Consider the following 18,400-nt stretch of genomic DNA (forward strand, 5'->3'; position numbering starts at 1 on the left):
AGTGTGTAAAAGGTTTTAAAAAGATGGTTTTGTGTGACTTTTGCTTTAACGTAAAATTAGCTGTAGACATTATAACTTGTTACAATGATTTAGAGATAGTAATCTCTATAAAATAATAATAATAAGTAGAGCAAAACAAATTAGGAAAATTTTGAGGCAGTATGTATAGTCGAGATATAGTGAATACACAAAAGGGATCAAGGGATAGTAGCAAAGTCAAGGGATAAATGCAAAGGTACTCTATTTAACAGTAAATTGACGTAGCTTGCAAATTCCAACGTGTAAATCGTTCCATTAATTTTGCTGCGCACGAAGACGGCTTACACTGACTGTTTTCCGTTTCCACTGGAAAGAGAATCCTATTGCATAGAGGTAGCGAGAGATGGTTGCATTACTCTTAATGTGTAAAGGTTTTAAAAAGATGGTTTTGTGTGAATTTTGCTTTAACGTAAAATTTGCTGTAGACATTATAACTATGGTTAGGTTTACAATGATTTAGAGTTAGTAATCTCTATAATATAATAATAATAAGTATAGCAAAACAAATTAGGAAAATATTGAGGCAGTATATATAGGTCGAGATAAAGTGAATACACAAATAAATGCAAAGGTACATTATTTAAGAGTAAATTGACGTAGCTTGCAAATTCCAACTTGTAAATCGTTTCATTAATTTTGTTACGCACGAAGACGGCTTACACTGACTGTTTTCCGTTTCCACTGGAAAGAGAATCCTATTGCATAGAGGTAGCGAGAGATGGTTGCATATGGCAGAAAGACGGCTTACACTGCTTTTCTCACATTTTGCTGCGGTAAAAAGAAATGTTTTGTCACTGTGTTTTAACTGTGACAGATAAGGTGGAGAAAAAGAAGTAATACAGAAAATAAAGTCAAACAGTGGAAACGTTTATTTGTCATGACAGCTGATACTTGGTTGAGCAATAAAACTGTTTTATTTAGATGTAAGACTAGTTTTATTCTCTACATATAGGCTTTTCAGAGAGTTGTATAATATAGGCGACCAATAGGACATTTAAATGGCTTAATATTGTAGGGAGGAAGTATCGCTGTTCAAAGGTAAGAGATTTAAAGCTTAGCTTGAAAATGGCCGAGAAATAGTTGCGTTAGTCTAAATTTAAAGGATATGCCGGTACCAATGAGAAAGCTTATATTAGACTAGTTGATGTTTGCATTACACAATCCTATTATTATTATTAAGATCATAGTGCAGAGAGATACTCAGTTAATGTCAGAGATACTCGGTCAATGTCAGAAAACCAATAAAACTGTTTAAATCGTTAGAGAGCGATAGTTACATTACTCTTAGTATGTGCAGCATGTCTGGTAGCAAATGGATGGTTTTGTGAACATTTTGCATTAAGGTACAATTAGTGGTAGAACTCATCGAAGTGAATAGATTTAAGCGGATTTTGAGATAGTACTCTCCATTTCTAATAAGAAATAAAGAAAAATAAGTCAGGATGGTGTGTCAGGACTGTCACATACTCACAGTCCCGGTACAAATATGCAAAATAGAGCAAAAGAGTACATGGTTTATTTTGATGTATGATAGTTTTATTGCATGCTTGATGTGGATGATTAAAATCGTGTAGTGATCTATATTTAGCATAAGAATGAAAAGGCAAAACATGGCAATGAGACAAACTCCATTAGAGATGTGAGCTAGATGAAATGATGAATGTCTCTGTATAGCCCAGATTGTCTTCTGTTATCACTTAGCCTACCCTCTAAATTCACTAGCCTCTCTATATACACCAGCATGTTTACACTAGCCGGTCTTCTGCATACAATAGCCTGTCTTCGATATACACTAGCCTATGTTCTGAATACACTAGCCCGTCTTCTGTCTTCTGTATGCCCTAGCCTGTCTTCTGTATACATTAGTCTCTCTGTATAAACTAGCATCTCTGTATACCCTAAACTGTCTTCTGTAAAAACTTGTCTCTCTTTATAGCCTGTCTAGCCTATCTTCTGTACACACTAGCTTCTCTGTATACACTAACCAGGCTTCTATATACAATAGCTTCACTCTATGCACTAGCCTCTCTGTATAATCTAGCCTCTCTATATACCCTAGATAGTGTTCTGCATCTCCGTAGTGGTAGCCTCTCCATAGAAGCCAGCCTTTATTCTGTATTCACTAGCCTTTCTTCTGTATGCTGTAGTCTTCTATATATACTAGCTTCTCTGTACACCCTTGCATCTCTGAATACACTAAACCCTCAGTATACCACAGCCTGTCTTCTGTATACATTAGACTGTAAAAACTAGCTAGAATACACCAGCCTGTTTTCTTTACACAATAGACTCTCTGTATGCACTACCCAGTCTTCTGTATACACTCTCAGCTTTGATGTATACCCAAGCCTGTCTTCTGTATACACTAGTTTCTCTATATGCACTGTCCTTTCTGTATACTCTCGACCCTCTCTATACATTAACCTCTCTATATACACTAACATCTTTGTATATACTAGCCCCTCTTTAAATTAGCCTCTCTGTGTACCCCAGCCTCATTGTTTACTCTAGCATCTCTGTATACTCAAGCCTATCTGCATACACGAGTCTGTATTCTGTATTCACTAGCCTGTATTCACTAGCCTTATATATACTAGCTTCTCGCTTCTCTGTACACCCTTGCATCTCTGTACACTAGACTCTCTGAATACACTAAACCCTCAGTATACCACAGCCTGTCTTCTGTATACATTAGACTGTAAAAACTAGCTAGAATACACCAGCCTGTCTTCTTTACCCAATAGACTCTCTGTATGCACTACCCAGTCTTCTGTATACACTGTCAGCTTTGATGTATACCCAAGCCTGTCTTCTGTATACACTAGTTTCTCTATATGCACTGTCCTTTCTGTATACTCTCGACCCTCTCTATACATTAACCTCTCTATATACACTAACATCTTTGTATATACTAGCCTCTCTTTAAATTAGCCTCTCTGTGTACCCCAGCCTCACTGTTTACTCTAGCATCTCTGTATACTCAAGCCTATCTACATACACGAGTCTTCTGTATTGTGTATTAACTAGCCTTTCTTCTGTATGCTGTAGTCTTCTATATATACCAGCTTCTCTGTACACCCTTGCATCTCTGTAAACACTGTGTAAACTAGCCAGTCTTATGTATACACTCGCCGACTGTATACACTATACTCTCTGAATACACTAAACTCTCTGTATACCACAGCCTGTCTTCTGTATACACTAGACTGTAAAAACTAGCTAGAATACACCAGCCTGTCTTCTGTACCCACTAGACTCTCTGTATACACTACCCAGTCTTCTGTATAGAATGTCAGCTTTCATGTATACCCTTTCTGTATACACTAGCTTCTCTATATGCACTGTCCTTTCTGTATACACTCGACTCTCTCTATACACTAACCTCTCTATATACACTAACATCTTTGTATTTGTCTTTAAACTAGCCTCTCTGTGTACCCCAGCCTCACTGTTTACTCTAGCATCTCTGTATACTCAAGCCTATCTACATACACGAAACCTGTATTCTGTATTCACTAGCCTTTCTTCTGTATGCTGTAGTCTTCTATATATACCAGCTTCTCTGTACACCCTAGCACTGTAACAGTGCTAGGTTCCTGTATTACAGAAACAGAACACCAGCAATAAGGTGTATACTGTGCAGGAGGCACACAACACCGACACATGCAGATGCATGTATTGCAGAAATTGAACACCAGTAATAAAGGGTAGCTTCAGGTGTGTACTGTGCAGGAGGCACATAACACCCACTGTAACAGTGCTAGGTTCCCAAGCAGTAAAGACACTGTCCCTGCCTATCGTCCTCTTTCCCTGACCACCGTGCTGGCGGCCTTATATAGTGTGGGGTGTGTACTAAACCCCCCTGAGCTATAATTGGCCACAGGAATCCTGCCTGTGGTGAATTGTGGCTCTCCTCACAGAGGATGTCACATCTGTTCTTATTATATAGAACCTATTATGCTCCTCGTAAACTTTTTCAGTTTGGCCGAACGGCCGGACGCAAGTTGCCCCCGGTGCGGGAACATGGGGGGAGACATGATGCCCATGTTTTGGAGATGCCCGAAGTTGATCCGCTACTGGACAGAGGTGACAGGAACCATTGATCGGGTGGTTGGAACCTCCACCAGGATGGGGGCGAAGTATTGTCTCCTGGGATTAGTTGAAGGAGTTGGAAACCCGGGAAGTAGCCAGATGGCAGTTCTGAGATGCCTATTTCAGGCAAGGAAACTGATTGCCCAACCCTGCTTAGCCTCCAATGTTGGCAATGACTTGTTTTTTTTCGCTTGTTTCCCAAGATGACCATGTTGGCGTTTGTCAAGATGGTTGAGAGTGCCCGAAGAGATCGCCTATGGCCCCATCACCTTGAAAGTGCCTGATCTTGTCTGATCTCGGAGGCTAAGCATTGTCGGGCCTGATTAGTAACTGGATGGGAGACCAACTGGGAATACCAGGTGCAGTAGGATTCTTTTTATGTTGTTGGCGTTGACATGGGTTTTTTTTTCCGCTTGTTTCCCAAGGTGATCATCTTGGCATTTGTCAAGAGGGCTGAGAGAGCCTAAAGAAATCTCCTACGGCCAAATCCCCCTGAAAGCGCCCAATCTCATCTGATCTCAGAGGCTAAGCAGGGTCCGGCCTGGATAGTACCTAATTAAAGGTGCCGTAGGAATCTTTTTATATTGTTGGCTTTGACCTGTTTTTCTTTCGCTTGTTTCCCAAGGTTACCATTTTAGCATCAGTCAAGAGTTTTGAGTATGTCCCAAAGCGTTCGCCTGAGGTCACATCACCCTGAAAGCGCCCGATCTCAGAGGCTAAGCAGGGTCTGGGTCAGATGGGAGACCGCCATGGTCTATGTTGTTGGCGTTGACCTTTTTTTTTCACTTGTTTCCCAAGATAACCATCTTGGTATTTGTCAAGAGGGTTGAGAGTGTCTAAATAGAACACCTATGGCCACATCACCCTGAAAGCGCACAATCTCATCTGATCTCGGAGGCCTAGCAGTGTACGGCCTGGTTAATACCTGTATGGGAGACCATCTGTGAATACCAGGTGCCGTAGGCTTCTTTTTATGTTGTTGGCGTTTACCTGTTTATTTTCGCTTGTTTCCCAAGGTGACCATCTTGGTGTTTAACAAGAGGGTTGAGAGTGCCCAAAGAGATCATCTACGGCCCCATCACCCTGAAAGCGCCCAATCTCATCTGATCTCAGAGGCTAAACAGTGTCGGGCCTGGTTAGTACCTGGATGGGAGACTGCCTGGAAATACCAGGTGCCATAGGCTTCTTTTTTTGTTGTTGGCTTTGAACTGTTTTTTTCGCTTGTTTCTCAAGGCGACCATCTTGGCGTTTGTCAAGAGGGTTGGGCGTGTCTTGAAGAGAACGCTTACGGCCACATCACCCTAAAAGCACCCGATCTCATCTGATTTCAGAGGCTTAGCAGCATCAGGCCTGGTTAGTACCTGGATGGGAGACTGCCTGGGAAGACCAGGTGACATAGAAGGATCTGGCCTGGTTAGTGTCTTGATTGGGAGATCGCCTGGGAATTCCGGATGCCGTAGGATTCTTTTTATGTTGTTGGCTTTGACCTGTTTTTTTTCCCTTGTTTCCCAAGGTGACCATCTTGGCATTTGTCAAGAGGGTTGAGAGTGCACAAAGAAATTGCCTATGGGCACAACACCCTGAAAGCGCCCAATCTCGTTTGGTCTCAGAGGCTAAGCAGGGTTGGGCCTGGTTTGTACCTGGATGAGAGACCTCCTGGGTTTTCCAGATGCCGCAGGCTTCTTTTTATGTTGTTGGCGTTGACTTGTTTTTTTTGTTTGTTTCCCAAGGTGACCATCTTGGCGTTTGTCAAGAGGGTTGAGCGTGCATTTGATCTCAGAGGCTAAGCAGGGTTGGGACATGGTTAGTATCTGGATGGGAGACCGCCTGGGATTTCTCGGTGCCATAGGCTTTCGTTTTAAGTTGTTGGCATTGACTTATTTTTTTATTTTTATTATTCTTTTATTAAGTAGAACAACATAAATATAACAGTCAACCATACAGCATGACCCAGGGTCACAATTACATGCTAACAAAAAATAGGCAGCCAAATAACTCTGGGTTCTCAGAGGGGAGTCCTACAGTTTCATGCAGAAAATAGAGAAACCCCACCTCCGACATGTAGTACAGTATAACTAGTGCAGCTCCGTTCGGACAAATGTAATCATGGAGAACAACTGGGACCACAGCGAGCCAGCTTATCATGACCTACGTGAACCAGAGTAAAATATGAGCCGGTCATGTCCAGAACCCTGGGGTTCTTCTGGGTCCCGAAGGCTAGTAAGGAGACAAGGCATAGTCAAAAGGGAGGACGGGGTAAGAAGAGAGTGCAAAGATGGAGAGAGAGGAGGTGGGGGGATGGCGACGGGGAAAAAAAGAAAAATAAAGACAAAAAGGGAGGGGGGGAATGCCACCCAGGGCAGACATGGCCTACATAGGTAAACGTTAGATGTTCAGTCGTTTTCTGGGACGGAGGCACTGCTCACCTCCCGAATGTAGTCTCGAGTACCAGTAAAATACCTCCAGGGCCTCCATGTAACACTAAATGCCTCTTCAGTGTTGTGAAGGGTGGCGGTCAATTCTTCCATCCGGAGAATATGATTGACTTTGGAATACCACAGCACCTTGGATGGGGGCTGAGGCTGCCTCCACAGTGCGGGAATGCAGGCCCGGGCGGCATTCAGGAGTTGCATCGTGAGGGTTTTTTTGTATTTTCGAACAGGCTGTTCGGTCAAGTGTAGAAGGCACGCTACTGGGAACCCAAAAGTTCCTCAAGGTCAGGCATGCCCAGAAAAGGTGTCCCATGGTCCCCATATCTGAATTTCACCTCCAAAAAACATCCGGGATCGATCTATCCATTTTATTCAGAAGGTATGGGACTCTATACCAGCGTGAGACTATCTTGTATCTTGATATTGGTTTGCGATGGAAGCTTTATGTACTAAGGTCAGGATCTTCCCTATCTGTTGTGGGGTAAATGTGATGCCTAAGTCCCTCTCCCATTTGTGGATAAATGGTGGGGGTCGACTCCTCCTCCTGACTACTCAATAGGTTGTACAGGAGGGAGAGGGTGTGTCGCACAGGTTCCCTTTTGTGACAGATGGATTCATAGGGTGTCAGGTCTCTAGGAGTGTAGGGGGCCCTTTGTATGGCCAGAAGAAAGTGACAAAGTTGATAAGCACTAAACAAGTCAAGCGGAGGGTCAGAAAGCTCGGCGACAGTTTGCGTGGTCGGGAGCCCTCCCGTGGGCCACACCTCTCCCAGACGCTGTTTCCCCACCACTGTCAACTGTCGCAGTTTCTTGTTGGTAAATCCCGGTGGGAAGTCTGGATTACCTATAACCGGAGTCATTGGTGATGGCAGGGGAGCAATGTGTGTGCAGCGGAACAACCTCCGCACAACAGCCAACGTAGCTCCCACTACGGGGTGACCTCTGAGGTCTTTTGGTAGGGAGGACAGGAGCCACGGGGAGGTCAATAGGGGAATGGATCCATCCTCAATCTCCATCTCCACCCACTGCTTGTGTGGGCCATTACAATGCCAATCAACGACTCTCGCTAGCAGAGTCACTCTGTAGTATTGTCTGAGATCTGGGAGACCCAGACCCCCCTTGTCCTTTGGTCTGGCAAGCAATTGCAAACGGGCTTTGGGCAGTTTGCGCGCCCAAATAAAGTCCCGGAGCAGCACCTGCAGTTGTCTGAAAAAAATTGGGGGTAACCGGATCGGTAATGTCTGGAACATGTATAAGATCCGAGGGAGGGCCATCATTTTGAATGCATTACAGCGCCCGAACCAGGTCAGTGTTAAAGCATGCCAGTTTCCCAAATCAGATTTCAGTCTATCCAGGAGAGGGACAAAATTAAGCAGGTACAATTGCGGTAATCCGCTGCGATGTCAACGCCCAGTTAACGTATAGATTTTTCAGCCCAGTAGAATGGAAAAGAGGAGCGGAGCCTCTTGGCCTCACCATCCGGGACCGATATATTCAATACAGCCGACTTGGCGCAATTGTTTTTATAGTTTGATAGGCTGCCGTGTCGCTGTAGAGACGCACGTATTTTGGGAAGCAAAATGTGTGGATTGGAGACGGAAAAAATTAGATCGTCAGCGTACGCCGCAATTTTGTGGTGTGCCGAGGGTTTGGATATGCCAGTAATATTCGGGTCATTCCGAACGTGACACATAAGTGGTTCCAGTGTCAGAATTAAAATTAGGGGAGACAGAGAGCACCCCTGCCTCGTCCCATTAGTGATGGGGAAAGAGTCCGAGCACCACTCGGTCACCCGTACCGCTGCCTATGGCGTAGAGTAAAGCGACATTACCCAGCTCATCATGTTGGGGCCAAGACCTATATGTTCCAGGGTGGCCTGCATAAAGTGCCAGGCCACCTTGTCAAAGGCCTTCTCCGCGTCCGTTGACAACATAAGCAAGGGCCTTCCCTGTACATGCGCCGCATGGATTAAATTGAGGACTCGGGCCGTATTGTCTCTAGCTTCCGACTTATTTTTATTTTTTTGCTTGTTTCCCAAGGTGACCATCTTGATGTTTGTGAAGAGGGTTGAAAGTGCCTGAAGAGATTGCCTACGGGCACATCACCCTGAAAGCACCCGATCTCGTTTGATGTTGGAGGCTAATAGAGTCGGGCCTTGTTAGTACCTGGATGGTAGACCGCCTGGGAATACCAGGTGTCGTAGACTTCTTTTTATGTTGTTGGCGTTGACCTGTTTTTTTTTCGCTTATTTCCCAAAGTGACCATCTTGGTGTTTGTCAAGAGGGTTGAGAGTGCCTGAAGAGATTGCCTATGGCCACATCACTCTGAAAGCACCCAATCTCGTCTGATCTTGGAGGCTAAGAAGAGTCGGGCCTGGTTAGTACCTGGATGGGAGACCACCTGGGATTACCAGTTATTGTAGGCTTCTTTTTATGTTGTTGGCGTTGATTCGTTTTCTTTTTTTTGCTTGTTTCCCAAGGTGACCATCTTGGCATTTGTCAAGAGGGTTGAGAGTGCCCAAAGAGATCGCTTACAGCAGCATCACCCTGAAAGAGCCCTATCTCTTCTCTTTTCTGAGGCTAAGAAGGGTTGGGCCTAGTTAGTACCTGGATGGGAGATGGCGTTGGAATACCAGGTGCCGTATTCTTCTTTTTATGTTGTTGACATTGACCTGTTTTTTTTTTCACTTGTTTCCCAAGGTGACCATCTTGGCGTTTGTCAAGAGGGTTGAGAGTGCCCGAAGAGATCACCTACGGCCCCATCACCCTGAAAGCGCCCAATCTCGTCTGATCTCGGATGCTAAACAGTGTCGGGCCTGGTTAGTACCTGGATGGGAGACCGCCTGGGAATACCAGGTGCCATAGGCTTCTGTTTTTTTTGTTTTTTTATTTAGTAGTATGCGACATACAATGCAAAGGCAACTTCACAGAATGTGTGATACAAATAGTTACAACAAACGATCATATTGCATGGATATCAGAGCCAATGGTAAGAAGTCTGAGGAGAATAGCACGTGTACAGCTTTGCGGTCATATCAAGATGAGATTAAAGCTCCATCTCGTTGGGATCCTCTACCACTTAAAATATTATTGATACTAGCCCTTCTACCCTCGAAGAGTTTAGATATCCATAGATAGGGGAAGAGTATTGTGTAGTAGTCAAATGGGGTCGGAACATACCATTTTCTTTTCCCTTTTTTGAGTTAAGAAGGGAAATAGTAGAACTGAAAGGAGGGAGAAGGGGAAAGAGAAGATTGGGGAAGGAAATGGCAGAAAAGGAAAAGAAGGGGTAAGGGGGTGTCGTGGGTAGAGTGGATAGGGTGGGGTCCCCTCCCAGGGAGCAAGAGACGCCCTCGGCTCACCAGCTCATCAGCTGTCCAACGTTTGGAACAGCGATCTCCAACGATCACCATGAGCTTACTATGTCTCGCGGAGGTATTCTTCCGAAAAGCGAAACTGGGTCCAGTAGAACCATCTGTTCCCATGCTCCTCCGTTTTATCCCTCATTGTGGCAGTCAGGTCTTCCATTCGTTCAATATCATTTACCCTTGCGAACCACTGGGTCACCATTGGAGCAGATTGCTCTTTCCACTGACTTGGGATGCAGGCCCTAGCTGCATTGAGGAGATGTTTAAGTAAGGACTTATGATAACGCTTTCTCGACATAGGAGTTAGATTGAGAAGAACTGCTGCGGGATCATTGGCTAAGGAAATGTCTGTGAACTTGTGGATGAGTCTCAGGACAGGCTGCCAGAATGTTTGTAATTTAGGGCATTCCCAGAAAATTTGGAGAATGGTGCCACATTTGGTCCACAGCGACAGCAGCGGTCAGATTGACCGGGGAATATTTTGGCCAACACCACCGGTGTACGATACCAGCGTGTGATCAGCTTATATGAGATCTCCTGATATTTACTGCAGAGTGACGACTTAGGGGCGATCCCCCTCAAGGCCCAGACTGAGGGGCCTCTAACAGCGGTCACCTTCATTCTACTGGTCAAAGAGCTCAGCCGGGACCACCCCAAGGGCCGCCCACCCCTGGCTGGGAAATCGAGGGAACAAAACGAAAAGATCCTTGCAATCACCATGTATTTTAATTATACTTGGGAGTTAGGGGGTAGGGAAAGAGGGGGGAGCAAATGGGCAGGAGAAGGGGATGGGGGTAGAAAGAATGAAAGTTATAGGGGGCTAACAGTGCTACGAGGCAGACGGGGGAGAGAGTGAACCAGGGTGGTATACGAGAAGGGAGAGAAAGAAAGAGGACTCCGATGGGTTCCCATGGCCGGACCCTTCCCTCTATACACGTGCCAGAGCCTACAGATAGGATCTGTATGCGTCGGAAAACCTGAACAGGCTCCAAGACAACCAACGTGCAGTGTGCTCTTCCTCCCTGTCGCCTAACGCTGATGTGAGCTGTTCCATATGGTAGATGTTGCAAACTCTTGCAAACCAGTGAGACACCAGTGGAGCGGCCTGCTGTTTCCACATGCTAGGTATACATGCCCTGGCCCCACTCAGAAGATGTTTTAAGAGAGATTTATGGTACTTCTTGCTCGAGAGTGGGGTCAGATTGAGGAAGATCACAGCTGGGTTGTTCTGGAGATCAATAGCCGTGAGGTCATAAATGATATTGAGAACCTGTCTCCAGAAATGGGCCAGTTGAAGGCATTCCCAGAAGATATGTAGTAACGTGCCGGCTTGTTCACCGCATCTCCAGCACAAAGGGCTGTAACCGGGAAACATAGCCGCCAGGACAGTGGGGGTCCTGTACCATCGGGTCAAAATTTTATAAGCTATTTCCTGGTATTTACTACATAGGGATGACTTGTGCGCAAAAAGAAGCGCGCGGTTCTTCTGGTCTGGCGAGAGCCGGACATGCAGGTCTCGCTCCCATTTTTCCACGAACACCAGGTTACCCTGGGAGAGTTGGTCCAGTAGGATGCGATATGACAGGGAAAGAGACCCTCGGGTCGGTCCCTCTCCTGAGCATACCTCCTCAAACGATGTTAGGGGTCTGCGGAATTCGCCACTGTTTGGCAAAGATTTCAAGAAGTGGGAGAGTTGGGCAAGCTTCCACTGTCCCAGGGCCGTGGTTGCTAACGCCTCGTACATAGTGGAGACCGCTGTCCACGTCCTAGGGCCAAGAAAAGAAGAGGCCCGCACAAGGTCCCGGTCAGGGTCGAGGCGGAAAGACTTTTCCGTCATGCCGGGTTCAAAGCGTGGGTGTCCAATAATAGGAGTCATGGGCGAAGGGAAACTGGGCACGCCCGTCAGGGTAAAATATCTGTCTAGCTCTTGTAACGTTGGCTTAATGAGTGGGTGTGCCCACGTCGCTCCCGACCAGCCCGGTCCACTCCAGGGCAAACCCTCAAGTGGAAATGGTACGGATTCACGCTCCAGACGAACCCACAGCTTATCCTTCAGGTGTCTGCACCAGTCAACTACTCTGTTCATGTGCACCGCCGTATCTGGGAGGCCAATCCCTCCCTTGTCTTTTGGTCTGAGCAGTAATGTTCGGCTGAGTCTTGGAGGCCTGCCCTGCCATACGTATCGAATAAAGATGGAGTGCATGGCTTTAAAAAATGATTGGGGGATTTTTATCGGTAAGGCTTGTAATAGATACAAGAGTCTGGGCATTACATTCATTTTGAGCACATTGCATCTCCCAAACCAAGAGGTCGCCAACTTTGACCACCTCTCTAGATCTACGGCAAATTTTTTTAGAAGCGGCTGGAAATTCAATTGGAAAATCAGATGTGGGTCCGGGGGAACCAGCGACGGGAGGTTTGCCGAAGCTAGGTACTCGTCAATGGCCGCTGTGCCGGCCTGGAGGGCGTCTCCTGAGTCCCGGGGGTGCAAGTTATAAAGGGCTTCATAGAAAGATCGGAAACACTCTGCTATCTCCCGTGAATCATGAAGCTTGGCACCCGAAGGGGAGGTTATGGTTGGAATGAAGGACGCGTTGCGTTGGGCACGCAGGGAGTTCGCTAGGGACCTACTACACTTGTCTCCATATTCATAATACGTCCTGCGGACCCACATGAGTCTGGTTCTAGCCTGAAAGAGAGAGAAATCTCTGATTTGTTCTCTAAGATCTCTCACCTCCACCTCCAGCGCAGCAGTCGGCTGGGATTTGTGTCGTTGTTCACACGCATGCAACTTGGCAATACGTTTGGAGAGAGCCTCAGTTTTGGCCACTTTGAGTCTATGACCATGTTTAATAAGAATGCCCCTAATGTAGCATTTATGAGCCGCCCATAACATGAGGGGGTTGGAAACAGAATCACGGTTATGATCAAAGTAACTTTCTAATTCCCTAAGCAGGTCTGCGTGGGTCTCAGGGTCCTTCAGGAGAGACTCTTTCAGTCTCCACCAGGACTGACCACGCGACTCCTGTTGTAGCTTCAGCATCAAAGAAATCGGGGCATAGTCAGACAGGGCTATGTGGCCTATCTGAGCGTCTGTGACCGCCGGGATAGCATTGTGGGCGACTAAAAACATATCTATACGTGAGTAAGAACCATGAGCGGTGGAAAAGAACGTATAGTCCCTATCCTGTGGGTGAAGCGTACGCCACACATCGATCAGTCGGTGGGAGTGTAGCAGGTCTCTTATGTGTGAACGCGTTCTCGCAGAAATCGCAGAGGTGCCCGATGATGAGTCTCTGCGGGGGTCCAAGGTGAGGTTAAAGTCCCCCCCAACGATCAAAGTACCCTCCGAGAATGCAGCCAGGGCATCCAAGGATGCTTCTAAGGCCGGCAGCTGGTCCACATTCGGCATGTATAGGTTGGCAAGAGTAAAAGTTTGCGAGTGGAGAGTTCCCTTAATGAAGAGATATCTCCCTTCACTATCGGCTTGGACAGCTAACAGGCGCCACGGCAAGTTTTTAGCAAGAAGAACACACACTCCTCTCGATTTGGAAGTAGGGGACGTGCTGTGGTGGGCCAGGGGGAAGTGCTTACTATAAAGCCGTGGTATTTGGTCTGTCCTGAAATGGGTCTCCTGGAGGAAAACTATTTGGGGCTTCATCCGCCACAATTCTGTTAGGCAGCTGGACCTTTTTTCAGGTACATTCAGCCCTTTCACATTCCAGGAAACCAGCTTCAGGGCCATGACGGCAGTGGTACCCGGCCGGCGGTCCCCACCAGAGTCAGTAGTAGATATAGAGTTCAAGCACAGAGGAAGAGGAGGAGAAAAAGGAAAAGCAGTAACGAAGCGGAGAAGGTCCGGAGTTAGTAGGGAGGAGGAGGGTAGGAGGGGTGGGGATAGATCGGGGAATTGCTAAAGCTCCTATCGGAGAGACCCTGCCGGTTAGGGCAGAGGGGCCTAGCGGGGGAAGAGGTAAGGCACTGCAGAGAGAGGAACTCGTCGGTGCAGTACCCCTCCAGCATCCCATGGTCCATGCAGTCGCAATCGGGCGTGCACGGAGCTTCTTTGGCATCTTAACTACGACATCAAACGCATTATAGAACATCACTGCAGCAGGTATCGGGCAGTTAACAACAGTAGAACAGTGCATAATTAGACCAACATATTAAACTTTTCAACACAGAGTATAGATAACTTTATACCACCCAGGCACCCACCCCCCCCCCCCCCAAAAAAAAAAAAAGGGAAAAAAGGGGGGGGGGGGAGGAGAGGGGGAGGGAGCAGGAACGCCGCCCAGGGGCACCCGGGGGGCACCACCAGGCAGTCCAAAAACACAAAGAGCGCCGAGACTTGGGCACCTGTAGATAAACAGTAACGAGAATGGTGAACAGTACCGCCAATAACTCAGGGCTTCGTCCAGGAAGCGCAGTGTCCAACTCTGTTCTTCCAATGTCCTTCCTCTCCCCTAGCGGGGGCGCTGGGAACAATGGCCCGTGGCATGGTAAACAACACAAAGCTGGATACTCCAGCCGTCTATGTTGGTAGAGAAAAAGAAAACAAAAAAAAAAAGGGTATAACACAGGAATAACGGAAAATTACTGTACTCTCTCAGGGTTCACGATCTTGAGGGGCCTGCGATCTCTGACGTTGGGATCGACGGTGGCGTCTCACTCTCTGTGGCCTGGTTGAGGGGTTGTTCGTCGGGGCCACTGCTCCCTGGGGGACAACAGGAGCCAACCAGTCGGGGACCTGAACCGAGGGCAGGCCCAAAGCCTCCAGAAAGGACGGGACCTCCGAAGGGTGTCGTAGCGCAAGGGGCCTCCCATTTTTGCGCACTATAAGGTGAAACGGATGGCCCCACTTGTATGGAATCCTCCGTTCAGTTAGGTGTTCCAGAAGGGGTCGCAGACAGCGTCTCATCTGGAGGGTCTTGCGGGATACATCTGGCAGAAGGGTGACTTGGGCCCCGTCAAAATCAATGCTGCCTTTGCGCCACGACGCTTGCAGGACATCCTCCCTAACTGAGTAATTGTGGAGACAGCATAAAACGTCACGTGGCCGGTTCTCTGTGGGGCTCCTGGGGCCCAGGGTCCTGTGGACTCTATCAATGGCTATTACTGTGTCAGCAGCGCGGTCTAGACAGGCGTTAAATATAGCTTTAACTGTGGCTTTGAGGTCTGCCTGGCCAGTGGCTTCGGGCAAGTCTCTGATCCTGATGTTGCGTCTGCGGTTGCGATTCTCAAGGTCATCCACTAGGAGTTGCAACTGTGCGACTCTGTCAGCAAGGGTATCATGTGCGGCTTGCAGGCCAGAAACATCAGTGGTCAGGGAGGTCACATCCGATGCCAGGGTGGTCACCCGCTCGTTCGTAGCCGACACGTCACGTTTGACCCCTGCGATTTCATGTCGCAAGGTCGTTTCAATCCTGGCTGCCATACAGCTAAAGTCTGCTTTAGTGGGAAGGTTTTGGAGTAAAGCTAGGATGGCCTTGTCCCCCAATAATGCCGGTGCTGGTGGCAGCGGTGGGTCCCCCTGTGTGTCTGAGGTGAGAGCAGCCTGGCCATTCGGTCCTGGGATGAGGCTTCCACTGCGGGAGGGTCTCTGGGACAGTTGGGAGTTGTGAGGGAACCAGGGTGGCAGGCCGCTATGGTCCGGGCTGTCAAGCGAGGCCATGGACAGTGAGCGGGGGAGACACGGGGACAAGTCACTAGGCGGGGAGAACGGGGGCATGTCGTGTCCCTGCATAGCAGTCTGCTCACCTTCCCTCTGTACCGCGTGTCCTGGAGCGCCGGAGGCCGCGGGCGCCATATTGGCTGGATTCGGCGTGGAGGCCGGAGGCTGCAGCGGGACCAAGTACCTGTCCATGGCAGCAGCGGCGGACCCCGCTCGGCTGGCTGTGTTCCGCCGAAGCGCAGGGATGTCGGCGATGCCGAAATATGCGACCAGACTGTGGTAAAGGGGTGCGGAGGGGTCACGGACCGGGAGCTCCGGAAAAGAGCGTCCTCACTCCTTCATGCCTAGGCCACGCCCCCCCTGGTTAGTGTCTTGATTGGGAGATCGCCTGGGAATACTGGATGCCGTAGGCTTCTTTTTATGTTGTTGGCTTTGACCTGTTTTTTTTAGCTTGTTTCCCAAGGTGACCATCTTGGCCTTTGTCAAGAGGCTTCAGAGTGCCCAAAGAGAGTGCCTACGGCCAAATCACCTATATAGTATCTTATATATAATAACTAAAAATATTATTTATTATTGTAGATATAGATATATAGTATAGTGATTTGGCCGTAGGCACTCTCTTTGGGCACTCTGAAGCCTCTTGACAAAGGCCAAGATGGGTTGAGAGTGCCTGAAGAGATTGCCTATGGCCACATCACTCTGAAAGCACCCAATCTCGTCTGATCTTGGAGGCTAAGAAGAGTCGGGCCTGGTTAGTACCTGGATGGGAGACCACCTGGGAATACCAGTTATTGTAGGCTTCTTTTTATGTTGTTGGCGTTGATTCGTTTTTTTTTTTTGCTTGTTTCCCAAGGTGACCATCTTGGCATTTGTCAAGAGGGTTGAGAGTGCCCAAAGAGATCGCTTACAGCAGCATCACCCTGAAAGAGCCCTATCTCTTCTCTTCTCTGAGGCTAAGAAGGGTTGGGCCTAGTGGGTACCTGGATGGGAGATGGCGTTGGAATACCAGGTGCCGTATTCTTCTTTTTATGTTGTTGACATTGACCTGTTTTTTTTCGCTTGTGTCTCAAGGTGACTATCTTGGCATTTGTCAAGAGGGTTGAGAATGCCCAAAGAGATTGCCTATGGGCACATAACCCTGAAAGCGCCCGATCTCCTCTGATCTCAGAAGCTAAACAGGGTTGGGCCTTGCTAGTACCTGGATTGGAGACCACCTGGGAATACTAGGTGCTGTAGGCTTCCTTTTATGTTGTTGGCCTTGACCTGTTTTTTTTCCACTTGTTTCCCAAGGTGACCATCTTGGCTTTTGTCAAGAGGGTTGAAAGTGCCTGAAGAGATTGCCTACGGGCACATCACCCTGAAAGCACCCGATCTCGTTTCATGTTGGAGCCTAAGAAGAGTCGGGCCTTGTTAGTACCTGGATGGGAAACCGCCTGGGAATACCAGGTGTCGTAGACTTCTTTTTATGTTGTTGGCGTTGACCTGTTTTTTTTTCGCTTGTTTCCCAAAGTGACCATCTTGGTGTTTGTCAAGAGGGTTGAGAGTGCCTGAAGAGATTGCCTATGGCCACATCACTCTGAAAGCACCCAATCTCGTCTGATCTTGGAGGCTAAGAAGAGTCGGGCCTGGTTAGTACCTGGATGGGAGACCACCAGGGAATACCAGTTATTGTAGGCTTCTTTTTATGTTGTTGGCGTTGATTCGTTTTTTTTTTTTGCTTGTTTCCCAAGGTGACCATCTTGGCATTTGTCAAGAGGGTTGAGAGTGCCCAAAGAGATCGCTTACAGCAGCATCACCCTGAAAGAGCCCTATCTCTTCTCTTCTCTGAGGCTAAGAAGGGTTGGGCCTAGTTAGTACCTGGATGGGAGATGGCGTTGAAATACCAGGTGCCGTATTCTTCTTTTTATGTTGTTGACATTGACCTGTTTTTTATCGCTTGTATCTCAAGGTGACTATCTTGGCATTTGTCAAGAGGGTTGAGAATGCCCAAAGAGATTGCCTATGGGCACATAACCCTGAAAGAACCCGATCTCCTCTGATCTCAGAAGCTAAACAGGGTTGGGCCTTGCTAGTACCTGGATTGGAGACCACCTGGGAATACTAGGTGCTGTAGGCTTCTTTTTATGTTGTTGGCCTTGACCTGTTTTTTTTTTCACTTGTTTCCCAAGGTGACCATCTTGGCGTATGTCAAGAGGGTTGAGAGTGTCCAAAGAGATTACCTACGGCCCCATCACCCTGAAAGCACCCAATCTCGTCTGATCTCGGATGCTAAACAGTGTCGGGCCTGGTTAGTACCTGGATGGGAGACCGCCTGGGAATACCAGGTGCCATAGGCTTCTTCTTTTTTATTTTTTTTTATTTAGTAGTATGCAACATACAATGCAAAGGCAACTTCACAGAATGTGTGATACAAATAGTTACAAACAAACGATCATATTGCATGGATATCAGAGCCAATGGTAAGAAGTCCGAGGAGAATATCATGTGTACAGCTTTGCGGTCATATCAAGATGAGATTAAAGCTCCATCTCGTTGGGATCCTCTACCACTTAAAATATTATTGATACTAGCCCTGCTATCCTCGAAGAGTTTAGATATCCATAGATAGGGGAAGAGTATTGTGTAGTAGTCAAATGGGGTCGGAACATACCATTTTCTTTTCCCTTTTTTGAGTTAAGAAGGGAAATAGTAGAACTGAAAGGAGGGAGAAGGGGAAAGAGAAGATTGGGGAAGGAAATGGCAGAAAAGGAAAAGAAGGGGTAAGGGGGTGTCGTGGGTAGAGTGGATAGGATGGGGT

General features: G+C 47.4%; 8 pseudogenes; all 8 read left to right on the forward strand.

Annotated features, from left to right (window-relative positions):
- Positions 1-5,196: 5,196 nt before the first annotated feature.
- Positions 5,197-5,315, forward strand: LOC143950211 (5S ribosomal RNA; annotated as a pseudogene).
- A 3,553-nt stretch (positions 5,316-8,868) lies between these two features.
- On the forward strand, positions 8,869-8,987 carry LOC143955868 (5S ribosomal RNA; annotated as a pseudogene).
- A 323-nt stretch (positions 8,988-9,310) lies between these two features.
- Positions 9,311-9,429, forward strand: LOC143954177 (5S ribosomal RNA; annotated as a pseudogene).
- A 6,855-nt stretch (positions 9,430-16,284) lies between these two features.
- LOC143943153 (5S ribosomal RNA) lies at positions 16,285-16,403 on the forward strand (annotated as a pseudogene).
- Positions 16,404-16,723: 320 nt separating this feature from the next.
- LOC143943366 (5S ribosomal RNA) lies at positions 16,724-16,842 on the forward strand (annotated as a pseudogene).
- Positions 16,843-17,161: 319 nt separating this feature from the next.
- LOC143953935 (5S ribosomal RNA) lies at positions 17,162-17,280 on the forward strand (annotated as a pseudogene).
- Positions 17,281-17,600: 320 nt separating this feature from the next.
- LOC143946089 (5S ribosomal RNA) lies at positions 17,601-17,719 on the forward strand (annotated as a pseudogene).
- Positions 17,720-17,820: 101 nt separating this feature from the next.
- Positions 17,821-17,939, forward strand: LOC143949437 (5S ribosomal RNA; annotated as a pseudogene).
- Positions 17,940-18,400: the final 461 nt, after the last annotated feature.

Source organism: Lithobates pipiens, unplaced genomic scaffold (assembly GCF_037356315.1).
Source record: "Lithobates pipiens isolate NorthernLeopardFrog02 unplaced genomic scaffold, aLitPip1_a1.2 Scaffold_10, whole genome shotgun sequence".
In the NCBI taxonomy this organism is placed as follows: domain Eukaryota; kingdom Metazoa; phylum Chordata; class Amphibia; order Anura; family Ranidae; genus Lithobates; species Lithobates pipiens.